The sequence below is a fragment of the Equus caballus genome, chromosome 10, assembly GCF_041296265.1.
Source record: "Equus caballus isolate H_3958 breed thoroughbred chromosome 10, TB-T2T, whole genome shotgun sequence".
NCBI lineage: Eukaryota > Metazoa > Chordata > Mammalia > Perissodactyla > Equidae > Equus > Equus caballus.
Window position 1 is genome coordinate 21,667,767 of NC_091693.1, and position 14,344 is coordinate 21,682,110.

Below are 14,344 nucleotides of genomic sequence, written 5' to 3' on the forward strand. Positions count from 1 at the left end.
TTTTAGACAATGAGTGTGTGTTCATTTGTGACAGTGGCCCCAGGAAGCTAATCCAGGTGGGAAGTCAGGCAGATGATGTCTTCAGGGGGAACACAGAGAATAATGGAGAAAAGCTCTCCTTCATTGACCCGTTCCTTTGCACCTCTTTGCAGCCATATTCCTCAAAGCGTTGTCTGTACAATCTCTTCCCACTTCTCCTCCTCCAGTTCTCTCCTGGACTTTCTCCAACCAAGTCTGGATCCCTTTCCTGCCGCCCCATTAAAACTGCTAAGTTGGGATCACCAAGGACAAATGTGTTTCCTTGCGTTCTTCTCTTCCCTGGGTGCATCAGGCCCTTTTCGCCCCATCTGTTGTCATCATTTACATGGCTCTACGTTTTAACATCTCCAGCCTGGACCCCACTCCTGATCTCCAGACGTTCATACACAGCTCTCACACTACTGTCCACAGTTGGATACCAACTGGCTTCTCAGAATAAACATCTTCCTTCCAAACCCTACTCTCTGACGTCCTCCAGTGAACACAGCTCCATCCTTCCACCTGCTCAGGGGAAACATTGGGGCATCATCCTTGCTCCTCTCTCTCCCTCACTCCCCACATCCATCAGAAAACTCTGTTAGTTCCATCTTCATGATACATCTAAACATAAACCTTCACTCTCCACCCCACCTCCCTGGTTCCAGTCACCATCACCTGCTGCCTGAAGAACTCAGCAATACCCTCTCAGTCTGCGAGGTGCTGCTGTGGACCCACTCTGGCCTTTTCTGAACAGAGCTCCATGGGGATCCTGTGAAAATGAAAGTTCAATCACATCCTCCATGGCTTCCAGATTCTTGCGTTTCCTGCAGGGCTTCACACGCTCTGCACCAGCACGTGGTCTGCACCATCCTCCCAGCTTCTCCCCCACCCTTTGTCTCCCTCTGCTGTCAAATTTCTTCCTCCTGTTTCCCCAACACACCAGGCGTGCTTCTGCCTCAGACTATTTCACTGGTGTCCTCTCTTTGTTGTTTTCCTGGGATAATTTTCTCTCAGGCAAACACAGAACCTGCCTTCTTATTGTCATAAGTCTTTGCTCCAGCATCACTCCTCACACTCTCAGATGTAGAAAATTTTCCCCAAGTTGTCATGTGCTCCTTCCAATGCGCGATGTTTCTCCAAACACATATTGCCATCCAAATTGCTCTGATATTATTTCTTATTTATTTATATTTATTTCTGTCCTTGTCTCCAGAATGACAGCTTCTTGATGACAGATTTTGGGTTCTGTGCTCCCTGATACATCCCCGGAATCTACAGTAATATTAGCACATAGTAGGTCTTCATTAATACTCGCTCAGGACTCTATAAATAAGTGACTGAATGTCACTCTACCCAGAAACATACACGAATTACACACACATGCACAATCAGTACTTTTATGACTGAGCCTGAGGTATGAGTGAGGCTTGGAGAGGCTGGAAGGTGGAGGGAAGGGTATTTCAGGAAAAGGAACTGCACATGCAAAGTCAGAGTCACAGTGGCCTTGGCCTGGCTGGAGGTGGAGACATTGCCAGACGCAGGGAGAGGGAGGAATCTGCGGGAGAGTCCAGCAGAGAAGATATCATACCAGGCCTTTGAATCCTGCCTGTGGTGTTTGCAGCTCAGTCTCTGGCCATGGAGAGGACACGTAGCTGTTCCTACTGTGCAGGATGTGGACAAGGATGGTTTCTGGACACACAGTCTGGAGGCCTGTATTGAGGAGAGAGATGGAGGCAGGAGGTGAGGTGGGTTATGAGACCCAGGATGAGGCCCAGGAATAACCAGGTCAGGATGAGCCGGAGCCGGGTAGCAAGATGAGACACGTAAGAGGACATATGGACAAAACTTATCAATGGATGCTTTGGGGGAAAAGGATGGATGTAAAGTGGAGAACCACACTTCAGTTGTGGCCTCAGAGATTGGAGCCGCAGTGTCATCAGTGTGAGAGGGAACCCCAGGTAGAAATGGGTTTGGGCAGGAAGGTGGTAGCTCAGTTTTGGCCATGTCGAGTGGAGGAATCCTGGAGGCCATCCCGGGGGAGGTGTGCAGTGAGATGTTGGGTTGTGAGACACCCAAGTCACTCACCTGAGGGATTGCACTGGGATGGTGTTTGTATCCTCCATGCCCCCATGTGCCTCATCACCTTCCTCCTGCAGGACCTCATTCTGAGAGAAGAGACCAGGGTCTTTCAGTCTGGTAGGATTGTGAACAGATTCACCGCCCCCCCCCCCCCCCCCCGCCGTGCCGTTCCCTGTGCAGGGGCTGGAGGGGTGACTGAGGTGGGAGAGGGCAGGTGTGGCCCCACAGACTGTCTTGAGCACACAGGTACCTCCCATCCTGGACATCTGGCAGGCGGGCATGACAGCTGCCTGTGTGGTTCCCCACCCCCACCCCATGTCAGCCTCCTGTCTGCCCCACCCCTGACCCATTTGAGCCCCTCCTGCATTGACTCTTGGACTCAGCCACATTCCCCTTGTGCTCCCCACACCTTCCCTTCCCCTTGGGACAATGCTCACATGAGGAAGATGAGGCAGAGGAGGAGGAGCAGGGTCTTCACAGCTGCTTCCCCAATGACCGCCAGAACAACCTCTGCCACAGGCCCTGACCTCCCTGTGGGAAAGCGGGAAGAGGATGGATCCACCTGCTCCACCACATCCTGCGTCCTTGTGCTCCTGCAGGACTCTGGACGTTGCTTCTCCAGGCCCTCCTGCTTCACTGGATGCAGGACCACCTGTGCCCGGGCCTCACCCCACCTGACTCTCCCACAGTTGGACAGAGAACATTGTATAAGTTGGACTTCATCAAAGTGGCAAACTTTTGTGCATCAATTAACTGTATCGACAAAGTGAAAATCCAACCTTATTTAATGGAGAAAATATTTGCAAATCAAAGATCAGAAGAGGGTGTAGTATCCAGCATAGATAAAGGACTTTTACAACTCAACAATGAAAAGACAAGCAATCCAATTAAATGACGGGCAAAGGACTTGAAAAAAAATGCTCCAAAAAGGATATACAAATGGTCAATAAGTACATGAAATAATTAACAAGATCATTAGTCATTGTGTAAATGCAAATCAAAACTCTGCCTGGTTTTTAGCGCCATCCTGTCTTCTGGCGCTATCACAGACAAGGCTGCCCTGCTATTCAAAGGGTTTTCATGGCCAATTATTTTAAGTGAAGGACCAGGTCCTTCTTTCTAGTCTGTTGTAGTCTGACAGCTTCTCTGAAACCTGTTCAGCGTGGGTGGCTCTGCTGTTATAGCTTTCAGAATCACAGCACCACACCACCACCACAGGGTGACAACTGAAAGTCGGGTGGTGTGGTCCCCTGACCAGGAAATAAACTTGGATGGCCGTGGTAAGAGCATCAGATCTGAACCGCTAGGGGACCAGGGGTGGCACACCCACCAGCAGCCTAGACACATATACTTTTGAAAGAAAACTAGCAATGTTGGAAATAATGTGGAGAAATTGGAACCTTCGTATGTTGCTGGTAGAAATGAGAAATGAAGGTGCCACTGTGGAAACAGTCTGGCAAGTCCTCAAAAATTAAATGTAGAAACTACCATTTGACCCAGCAATTCCACTGCCAGGGAGGTAAATGTCCCAGAAAACTGAAAACGCAGGTCTGAACCAAAGCATGTAAACCAATGTTCACAGCAGCATTATTTACAACAGGTGAAAAGTGGAAATGACCCAAATGTCCATCGACTGATCAATGTGTGAACAAAGTCTGGTACATCCACACAATGTGATATTACTCAAACAAAAAAGAAAAAAATCACTGATACATTCTATGTGGGTCAACCTTGAAAACATTTTGTGAAGTGAAAGAAGCCAGACACAAAAGGCCACATTTTGTAAAATTCCATTTATATGAAACGTCCAGAATAGGCAAATGCATAGAAACAGAAAGTAGAGCAGCGGTTGCAGGGGCTGGGGGAGGGGAGCGTGGAGAGTGACTGCTTCACGGCACAGGGTTTCTCTTTGGGGTGATGAAGATGTTGGATGGATGGAAGTAGACAGTTGTGATGGTTGGACATCATTGTGAATGTACTAACAGCCACCTGTTGAACACATGAAAATGGCTCAAATTGTGAATTTTATTTTATATGAATTTTTCCTCAATGAAATAATGCATATAGATTTAAAAAAAAAAAAACATACAGGGCCCAGTCTCAGTGGCCTAGTGGTTAAGTTCTGCGTGCTCCGCATCAGTGGCCTGAGTTCAGCTCTTGGGCACAGACCTACACCACTCCTCAGTGGCCATGCTGTGGCAGCAACACACATGGAAAACAGAGGATGATTGGCAACAGATGTTCGCTCAGGGCCAATCTTCCTCAGCAAAAAACAAAAAACAAAAAAACAGGTTTTCTCCTGATACTGGCAAAGATCAAACAGTTTCACCCCACACTGGGTAGCTGAAAACACATACTTTCAGCCATCAGAGTTGGGAATGTAAACTTGTCCATCCTTGATGGAGAAGAACTTGGCCGTATCATGCGAAATTAGAAAGAACATGTGTCCAGCTCTTTTCCTTTTAAGAATTTATCCCACAGTCAGAAACACACACACATACGTGTAAAAGGAGGTACAAGATTGCTGATTGCATCATTTCTGTTGGTAGAATAAACTTATGCAAAGGTTTTCCACTAGTAGAAGGTGTGTACAGAATCAGAATCCACCCACGCAAAGGAAGACTGCACCGTCACAGAGAAGAATGAGGACAGTCTGTCCTACTGATGTCAAAGGACCTCCAAGAATCTTTAGTTGAACAAACCCAAAAGGCTCAGAGCAGCCTATGGACATTGGTCACTTCCTGGGAGGGGACTGGGCATCTGCGGACAGACTCTGCCGTGCACTTTGAATTTTAGGGCAGGCCAATATATTACCTGATAAAAAAATATTTAAATAAACAATTGTTAGGAAAAATAAAAAGATGAGACTGGAAGAGTCATCAGGAGAAGGGTGATAAGAGGCATTGAGAGAAGGGCTCTTCAATGCGAATGTCGCCCTGTTCTCCTAGTGGAGCCAAGTGGGGAGGAGAAGTCTGAGTGGAGTGAGGAGACACTGGGGACAGCTGCTCACAGAGGCCATGGGGGCTGAGGATGGGAGGGACCACTGGATTCAACCACAAGTGGGCCTCTGGTCACCTTGTTGAGTCCAGACTGTCGCTGGGACCTGGCCCTGCCCTGAGCTGGAAGAGGCCCTGTTCCCTACAACCCAGGAGAGGTTCCTTCCTACCTGTGTCATCCCCTAGACAGACACTGATGGCTGGGTTCTTTGGAGCACCTAGGACAAGAAGAGGGGATTCCCCTTTCAGTGTGGAGGGTGGGGTGAGATAAGTGTAGGCAACCCCCACCGCAAAGACACAGAAATGCAGGAGGGACAGGGTTTGGGTCCTTCTATGTCCCCCACTCAGCCAGGACCCCAGAACAAAAGCACCAGGTGTCCCAAGCTTGGTCCTCCTGCCCCCTCCACCTTCATGGACTCGAGCGTTCTGCCCCAGCACTTACAGGTGACACTGAGTTGGATGGTTCTTTCCACAGTGACACCAGCTGCAGGGAACTTCACCTAACAGGTGAGGGTGGTGCCATGGTCCTGGGGCCGTGGGGTGAGGGTTAGCACAGAGGAGAGGGGGTCCTGGGACCCAGGGCAGTGAGGGCAGCTGATGTGCAGGAGCAGATGGGGGGTGTGCCCCTGCTCACAGGCCCAGGGCACAGAGCAGGTCAGGTTCCTGGGGTGCCTGGACTCCAGGGTCCCTGGGATGAGGATGTGAGGTGTGTGGGTCAGGGCTGGTGAGGAGATGGGGAGACACGGGGATCAGGAGGGATGGTCTGAGGTGTGGCTCTGAGAGAAGCCTCAGGCTTGATCAGCTCCTCCCTCTAGACTCTGACACGCTTGACCTCTCCCAGGAGGAGGGTCTTATCCCAGTCCTGCACTGGGGCCCCCATGGCCTTTCACTGTGGTATCTCCTGGAGCCCACTCCTTACCCATCACATGCACACAGAACTGCTTAGATTTGTAATTGTATATTTGCCTTTCTCTCTCCACTCAAAAAAGCTATTTTCCATTGTCCCTCCTCCTGGCATCTCTGATGTCCAGGGAGCAGTTGTAGGTCCAGGGATACCCGAGGAGGTGGCATTGGCCCTGGGTCTCCTCCAGCACTTTAAGATCTGGGTTGTTTGTGGCCACAGGTGCATCCTGGTGTATATTGGCCCCTTCCTGGTACCAGTAGCCGTGAGATTGAGTAGACTCAGTCCAGTTATTCTCGGGGTGAAAGAGAGTGCAGGGCACCTGCGCACACAGACCTTCCTGCACCGTCACGGACTTCTGAACTTGCAGCTATAATTTCATATCCTGAGCTATGGACCCTGGAGGAAATGAGTGTCAGCCACAGCCCCTGCCCCACTGGCCTCCTCTCCCCTCGGCTCACTCACCTGCCCACAGCGGGGGCTGCAGCAGCTGCAGAATCTCTGAGATGGAGCGTTCTGGGCATCCGTCCTGTGTCTGAAAAGAGAATGTGGCGGGTGGGAGGGGGGCTGTGGGGAGACCCACAGGAAATTGGGGAGGAGCATGTGACCTTGGCCTTTCACAGAAGAGGAACTGCAGGCTAGAGCTTGTCTTCCCTCTGGACAGAGCGGGTGGACGCCCCACAGCCAAGAGACCACAAGACCCACCCAGAGGGAACAGACAAGGAGCAGGCCCCATGTCCTGCCTCCACCTCCAGTGATTCCGTCCAGCACCAGAGCCTGGACCTGGGCCGTGGGTCCTGCCCGCCAGGCCTCTGGACCTCGGTGGAGGCCGGTCCTGGCCTGTGAGGGGGCAGCAGGGGCCGCTGAGACCTCCACGGCGTGAGAGACGGATGGGTGGGTGTTCTGAGTGCTCCCGCCCAGGCTGAGGTGCTGTTGGTGCCCCTCAGTTTGCACTGGGTAGTGGTCACTTCCTGACCTGGCCCGAGAGTCACCATGTGGTCTAGACCTGTGGTTCTTAACCAGGAGTTTCTGCCCTATCCACCCTCCCCCGTAATGGGGGACATTAGGCAATGTCTGGATACATTTGATTGTCACGACTTGAGAAGACAGTGGGACTGGCATCTAGTGGGTACAGGGCTGGGAGCAGCTCAGCACGTGGCCCTCCAGGACGTTCTGATCATCTCTTATTCACCCCATGGATGAGGGGGGATTCCTACCCAAGGGTTATGGGGATGGCTGAGCATCTGACACCCAATACTGAGCAAACGAGATCAACAGCTGTTCACTGGTCACGCAGATGCACTGCCCAGGGGAGGAGGACACCTCACTATGCAGGCCCCGTGAAGGCTGCACTCAGGAACAGAGTGAACAAGCAGCTCTGTGGGAGGCCGGCTCTGCAGTCACGAGAGGTCGAAGGGACCCCTGGCTCCTGCAGGAGGATTTGATGGGCTTGTTTGAATAATTCCACGGGCTGACAGGGAACTAGTCAGCTGGGGCTTCTGTAACAAAATGTCACCCACTGGGGGCTTAAACAACAGAAACTTATTTCTCACAGCTGTGGAGGCGAGAAGTCCAAGATCAAGGCATCAGCAGACTCGGTTCCTGGTGAGAACCCGCCTCCTGGATTACAGATGGAGGCATCTCCCTGTGTCCTTACACGGCCTTTCCTCTTTGCGGGCACATGTTGGGGGGAGAGAGAGAGAGATCAATCTCTTTTTTTTCCTCTTCCTATAAAGCCACCAAGCATAGAACTCCATCCTTATGGCTTCATTTAATCTCATTTATCTCTGAAAAGCTCTGTCTCTGAATACAATCAACACTGGTTGTTAAGGTTTCAACACATGAATTAGGGGAGGACAAATAATGCTCCATAGAATTCAGGTTCCATGGGGTCCCCACATCCCATCCTTGTCCTCTTTATAAGCAGCTCCATAGCTGTCACATGCAAAGAAAGCAAGCCACATAAGTATATTCTGCATTTCCTCTTTCCACTTGAAAGAAAAATGTCCCATTCTCCATCATCCTGGTGTTGGCGATGCTCTAAGCACAGTTATGTTTCCCTGGTCCCCTGAGGAGATGGAATCATCTGAGTCTCGACCTGCAGTGTGTGGTCTAGGTAGGTCATGGCCACCAGAGCATCCTGACCAGGCTGGTCCCTGTTCTGGAACCAGAAGCCACAGGCAGGTGTGGGCTTGTTCCTCCATCCCAGGGATAGGAGATGGTGCAGGGCACAGGGATGCATAAGTCCTCCTGTATCTTCAGGGACTTATTCACTTCCAGCTTGAAATCCAGATGCTCAGGCAGGGACTGTGTGGGTGAGAGGCTCGGCCTCAGCCCCCCGCCCTACCTCTCACCCCAGACCTCAGAGGCAGCTGCAGCTCTGGAATGGGAGGGGTGAGCTCTTTTCTGGGGTTGCCTGGTGTCTAGGCTCCCTCTTTCAAGGAATCAAGAGCTACAGGACCAAGAGGAAGCCTGACAGGAAGTGTGTGTGTGTGTGTGATATCGTGTATGTTCATTGAAAAGGAACCTCTGATCTGCTCTCTATCAGAGCTCGGCTATCTTGGGAGATTGTTTTCACATCCCATTTTTCAGAGAGGGCACTGCAGTCCAGAGAGGGCAACAGACACACCCCAAGACACCTGGGAAGCTGAGACCTGCCCCCCATCTCCTGGCTGCCTGCCCATGTCCTGTCCTTTGGCAGCTGCTTTCTGTACCAGGGACCAAGGCCATCCTGGGCAGGTATCAGAGAGTCACTGCTTGTCATCACGCTGGCACATTAATCCTGCTAAGAAGCAGAGAAAGGGGATGGGAACACAGGTCTCTGTGACCACAAATCATGCTTCAAATTATCACGTGCATTTAGCGCACAGAATCTGTCCATCTCCTCAGCCGTGTCGCCAGCCTTTCCCCATCACCACACAAGGACAGGGCTGGGCACAGGGCACGTGCTCAGTACAGCTTTCCATGAACGAATGCTTGAATAAATGGATGGAGCCTGTTGCAAACTCTCCTAACTCACAGTGCAAAACCGCTGGGGATCTGGCACCCACGTCAGTCTTTTTCTTACGGATGCTCTTGCTTTGGGCAGCGCCTCCTCTGGTCAAGGTTCACATGTGTGGCTGTTTCTCTTGCTTTACACAAGCTCTGAGCAGCCTGTACGTGTGCGTCCAGCGCTGCCTGACATCATGCAGAGGGCAGGGTCGTGTCTGTTCTGTGGCTGGAAGAGCAATGTGTGTTTGGTATGAATGCAGGATTTGCATTTGTTATCAGCATGCAGTAAGATTTTGCTACAAAATTTCCTGTGCAGAGCCACAAACAGCCCTCCTCTCTCTGCAGAGCTTCCTGGAATGCCGCTTTTTAACAGCCTCCCATCCAATGCCGAGGAAACCAACAGAGAACCTACTGTGAAACCCCAGCACACCAGATGAGGACGAATGAGTGTTCTTGACTGTTGAGACCGCCTTCCTGTGGGCATCTGCAGAGGGGGAAATTCAGGCTGTGGCCACCAGAGGGCAGTGATGACTCTGCAATGTCTTGTCCTCAAACTGAACTGCTATTGGAATCAGGTGAAAGGTCATCTGAGCTTTGCGCATTTAGCCGAAAACAGTCTGAATAATTGGGTGAAGCATTTAATGTCAGTTAATTGCTGTTCTAAATGTTTTACTTACAATAGATCCTGAGCTTTTTGAAGACCCCCTGAGGGGGGTGGTAATGATCCATTTCCATTGTACCAATGTGATGATGAGTTTCACAGATGTGATTTCACTTCCCTTTTTTTAAACAGCCTTTTTAAGGTAGAATTGATGTATGAAAAATAACACATATTTAATACATCCAATTTGATGAGTTTGGACAAATGCACACACCTGTGAAACCATGACCACACTCAGGTAAAAAACACACCTATCACCTCTCACAGTTTCCCTGCATCTCCATGTCTTTTTCATTTTTTGCTTGTTGCTGCAAGAAAACTTAACATGAGATCTACTCTCTCAATGAATCTTTTAAGCGCACGATACAGTATTGTTAACTATAGGCTCTATGTTTTACAGCAGATCTCTAAAACTTGTTCATCTTGCATAAAACTGAAACTTTATGCCCATTGAACAACTCCCCACCCCCTCCCTCCAGCCCTGGCAGCCGCCCCTCTATTCTCTGCTTCCACAGATCTGACTATTTTAGATCCTTCATTTAAGGGGAATCACGGAACATTTATCCATCTGTGACTGGCTTATTCCACTTAGCAAAATGCCTCACAAGAAATGCTTAACAGAGTTCTTCAAGTTGAAAAGATCTTAAACAGCAACATGAAAGCATATGGAAGTTTAAGTTTCTGTGGAAAAATTAAATAGACAGAGAATACCACAACACGGTCATGGCGTTGCGTAAATTACTTCTAACTTTAGCATAAAAGTGAAAAGGCAAAAGTATTAAGAATAACAATGACTAAAACAATTTGCTAATGCGGACACAATATAAAAAGATATAAATTGCGATATCAGGAACATAAAGTGTTGGGAGGAGAAAGGGTAGAGTTTTTGTATGAGGTTGAAGTTGAGTCGTCATCAGCTTAGAACAGGCTGTTAGGACCCTGGGCTAGTCCGTGATCTCACTTTAAAGAGCAGATCCAGCTCGTGTTGCTCATGTTGGAGCCAGGATTTGAATCTCATCTTCCTGTCTCTGGAGCATCTGTTTCTAACTATATTCTTCAAATCCCCAAGCTCACAAAAAAATATACAGTGAGGGACAAAATGTGGATTGGAGTGAGTATTGGCTTGTCCACAAGGTCTGGGCTTCTGTCTTATATCTCCCGGCCTCCTGAGTACCTTTTTGTATTCAGGACATCACTTGACCTGGCTGTAGATGTGGCTGGATTCCAGGGTTCATATGGTGGAAGGACCCCTCTCTCTCCTTGCTTTTTGTGTGTATTGTTGTTGCTGCCAATTATATGAGCCTGGTCTTCGTTCTCAAATTCATAAAGGTAGAACCTGTGATGTCCACTTTGCAGATGCAGACCCCAAGACCCACAGAGATGAGGTAATTTTCCCTGAGAACCTGGAGTCTGTGCCCCTCCCCCTGCCCCATGGCGCTCCCTTGCCGCTGTGCCTCCATCTCCACATTCCCGGCCCCGGTTAGGGCGCCCTCTGCTGCTCAACTAGAGAATTACCGGGGTCATGGTGCCAGTCTCCTCTTTCCATCCATCTCCTTCAATCCATCCTCTTGCACCACCAACTACTTCCTGACGCCTGGCTCTGACCCTGTCACTCAGAGACGAGTCTATCTCAAGATTTACAGTCTCACTACATAGGAATGATAAATAGGAAACATTATTAACGTTGTTATTAACACTATTAATATTATTATTTTCCCATTCCTCTCCCTTCTTCTCTGGAAGCTGATGGGGGCTCTTGCCTCTTACCCTCTCCATCCACTTATTGCCGCACTCCCATGAGGCTGTAGACCAAGATCAGGGTTGCTGCGTTTCACAACTTCATGGCTCCTCCTGGTGGTCTGATGCACTTGGGGTGATGGGGTTTGCTCAGACAGGACCACAAGGATGGGGGCTGGGGGTCACCACAAAGATTCCAGGTAGGCGTATCTTGTGCTCTCCAGGCCTGATAAACAGAGAGGAGTGGATGTTTATTAGTCTCTGCACTAGGCAGAACCTTGCCTTGGGAGGGCTGTGATGTTTTGCTCTTTGAATAGAAGATACAAAGCTAGACTCTTTGAGACTGCTCCTCAAGCTGCCACCTGCCCCCAGAGGAGCCCTGGGGCTGGCTAAGGGGAGAATCCTGGGAGGTGGTGCCTTCTCAGGCCCATGTCGATTTTCTGGAAACATTTTTTGGGAGAAACATAAGACACATCCAGAGAAGTGTCCCCCAAAGAACAGCTCAGTGATTCATCACAAAATGAACACCCTCCCAGCAATAAAAAGTTGGGAGCACCCAGGACCGCCCCCTGAGTCCGCCTCCCTATCCACAAACTGCCTTCTCCCCACGAGACCAGCCTCACTGTAATAACAGTTGATTCCTTGCTTTTCTCTGTAGTTTTATCTGAACAGGCTGCCTTTAACACTAGGGCTCTGCATATGCTTTTCTTAGGACTTTGTATACATAGAAAAAATTACAGTCTGTTTTCTTCTGTTCAGCTTCAGGATTTTGCCCATGCCCTATAATCCTCTTCCCAGAACTGTCACCCAAAACCCAGAGTGGAGTCCGTGCTGTGACCATGGAGAAGGAAAGTGTAGAATTTGAGCATGGACACTGCTACACGGCCACCATTTCCTGCGTTTGCAGCTGGACCCTCATCCTGCAGCCCCTTCCCCCTCCTGGGAGCCCTGTCCTGGCCACTCACATTCTCCCAGCAGGGGCAGCTGCAGCATCTGTGGTCAGAAGGGCTTGGCATGCCAAGCCTGTTTGTTGCAGACCCGATTTGCCAGGAAAAACAGAAGAATGAGAAGGAGGGACAGGGGGAAGCCACAGAGAACCTAACTGTGTGCAAAAGAAGAACTGTGACCAACACACCCTCAGAGAAGGGGGCCTTCTAGCCCCATTTCTCCCATTTGAAGAAGAAGACACCGAAGTTAAAAGAAGGCAAGTGAATTGGCCGAATCACAGAGGTGCCCTGTCTGATGCACCATTGTCTGCACCGGGACCCACTTCATCAACCTTTGTCTGCCCAGTTTTCACTGGCTTGGAGAAAGGAAACTTATGTTAACCTAAGAGGGAAGAATTGTCAACTCTTCCTATGAGGTGAGAGGTAAAATTTCATTCATTTAGTCATTCATTCACTCAACAACCATGTTCACTGAGCATTCAGGTTTCCAGTAAAGGGGTGAATATGAGAGACCCAGCCCTTGCATTTGAGGAGAATAACATCTGGTTGGGAGACAGAGTACCTAACAACTCTAGTGCTACAGGGTAGGTGGCTGTGATGGGGAACCCCAGGCTGAGGTGGGAGGGGCTCTTGCTCTTCTGGACTGGAAGGTGAGTCTCAGGGAGGAACTGGTCAAGTAGACATGGTGCAGACTCTCAGGCAGTCACAGGGGATGTGAACTCCACAGGTGATCCTGGTACCCTGGGAATTCCTGGACCCCCAGGTACTGTGTACTCAATCCCACTCACTCCTCGACTGTGCTGGAGATCCTCTCCCAGCTACCAGGTTCTGCACTCCGTCCATGCCCATTACCATCTCTGACCCAGCAATGGGTCAGACCACCGCCCAGAGGGGGCGTTCCCTCCAACCAGGACTTACCTGCTCCCGGGGATCCCACTGACGGCGATGGCGCTGTCCGTGGTTCTGATCCAGAGCTGAGCACTGACTTTGGAGACGTCTGCAGCTCTGTGGAGAGGCCAGATCACATAGAACAGGGATCTTATGTCTGGATTCAGGAGGATAAAGACATCAAATGTGCTGGGGAGGGCTCAGGCCTACCTTGGAGGAGGGACTGAGGGTGGGGAAGACTGCTGTTTCTCCTCCTTGTCCTTCTGTCAACCCTCATGAACGTCCTACGAGCAATGCCGGGTCATTGTCACTGGTCCAAGGGCAGGGAAGGTGAAGGCTCTGTGCTGTCTCTTTATGTATCTGTTTCCCTTTCATTTTCCCAACATCCCTGACAGAGAGGGGTGATCCCACTCATCAGATAGAAAAGGCAGCCAACACTCAGATGGATGAGTAACTGTAGGAACTAATCTCCGAAGAAAACCCCAAACAATCTTGCCCTTTCTTTATAAACGTGTGCCACAAACATGACACTCCTTTTGTTACAAGATGGAGTTTGTTACTATTATCTCCTCCTCTTGAACCTGCATTGGACCCATGACTGCTGTGACCAATAGAATGTGGAGAACAAGATGTTCTGAGACTCATACGGCTCAGACATTAAGAAGGCCTGGCAGCTTCCACTCCTGCCTCGGGGCTCCCTGGATGTTGGTGTAAACAATCCAACGGACACCAATGGAGTGAGGTGCTACACACAGGAGCCCTGAGATGTCTGGCATCCAGCCCCAGTCCCAGTCTCCATCCCAACAAGACTGCCTGAGAGCCCAAAGCAAAACTAGAAGGGAAACAGCCCAGCTGGGCTCTGGCCAGTTTACAGAACCATGAGATGAAATAAAATGATTGTTTGGGCCACTGAGTTCTACGTTGGTTTCATGTGCAGCAAGTGATAATTAAACAGTAACCATACAAATCGTAGCTAATAGGGAAAAGGCAAAGTTGGAGATTTGCTCACCTGATGAATTTTTCCAATTATTTTATTTAAAGGATGACTTCTAAATGGTGATTTGAAGCCTTCAGTGAAGACATCTGTGGACGCTTTACCAGGCTGGAACTACATTTTCCAGAATCC

At 49.8% G+C, this 14,344-nt stretch overlaps 1 long non-coding RNA gene and 1 pseudogene across 2 annotated transcripts; both read right to left on the reverse strand.

Moving 5' to 3' along the window:
* Positions 1-1,177: 1,177 nt before the first annotated feature.
* LOC138915087 (uncharacterized) lies at positions 1,178-6,542 on the reverse strand. 2 transcript variants are annotated; one of them, XR_011422500.1, is made up of 4 exons: positions 6,460-6,536; positions 2,535-2,628; positions 2,104-2,183; positions 1,178-1,728 (listed from the first exon to the last, which is right to left on the reverse strand). It is a non-coding gene; the product is annotated as an uncharacterized lncRNA (long non-coding RNA). The 2 variants fall into 2 exon arrangements; XR_011422499.1 differs by lacking the exons at positions 1,178-1,728; positions 2,104-2,183; positions 2,535-2,628 and adding an exon at positions 3,876-4,086 and having other exon boundaries at positions 6,460-6,542.
* On the reverse strand, positions 4,977-6,358 carry LOC106781933 (myeloid cell surface antigen CD33-like; annotated as a pseudogene).
* Positions 6,543-14,344: the final 7,802 nt, after the last annotated feature.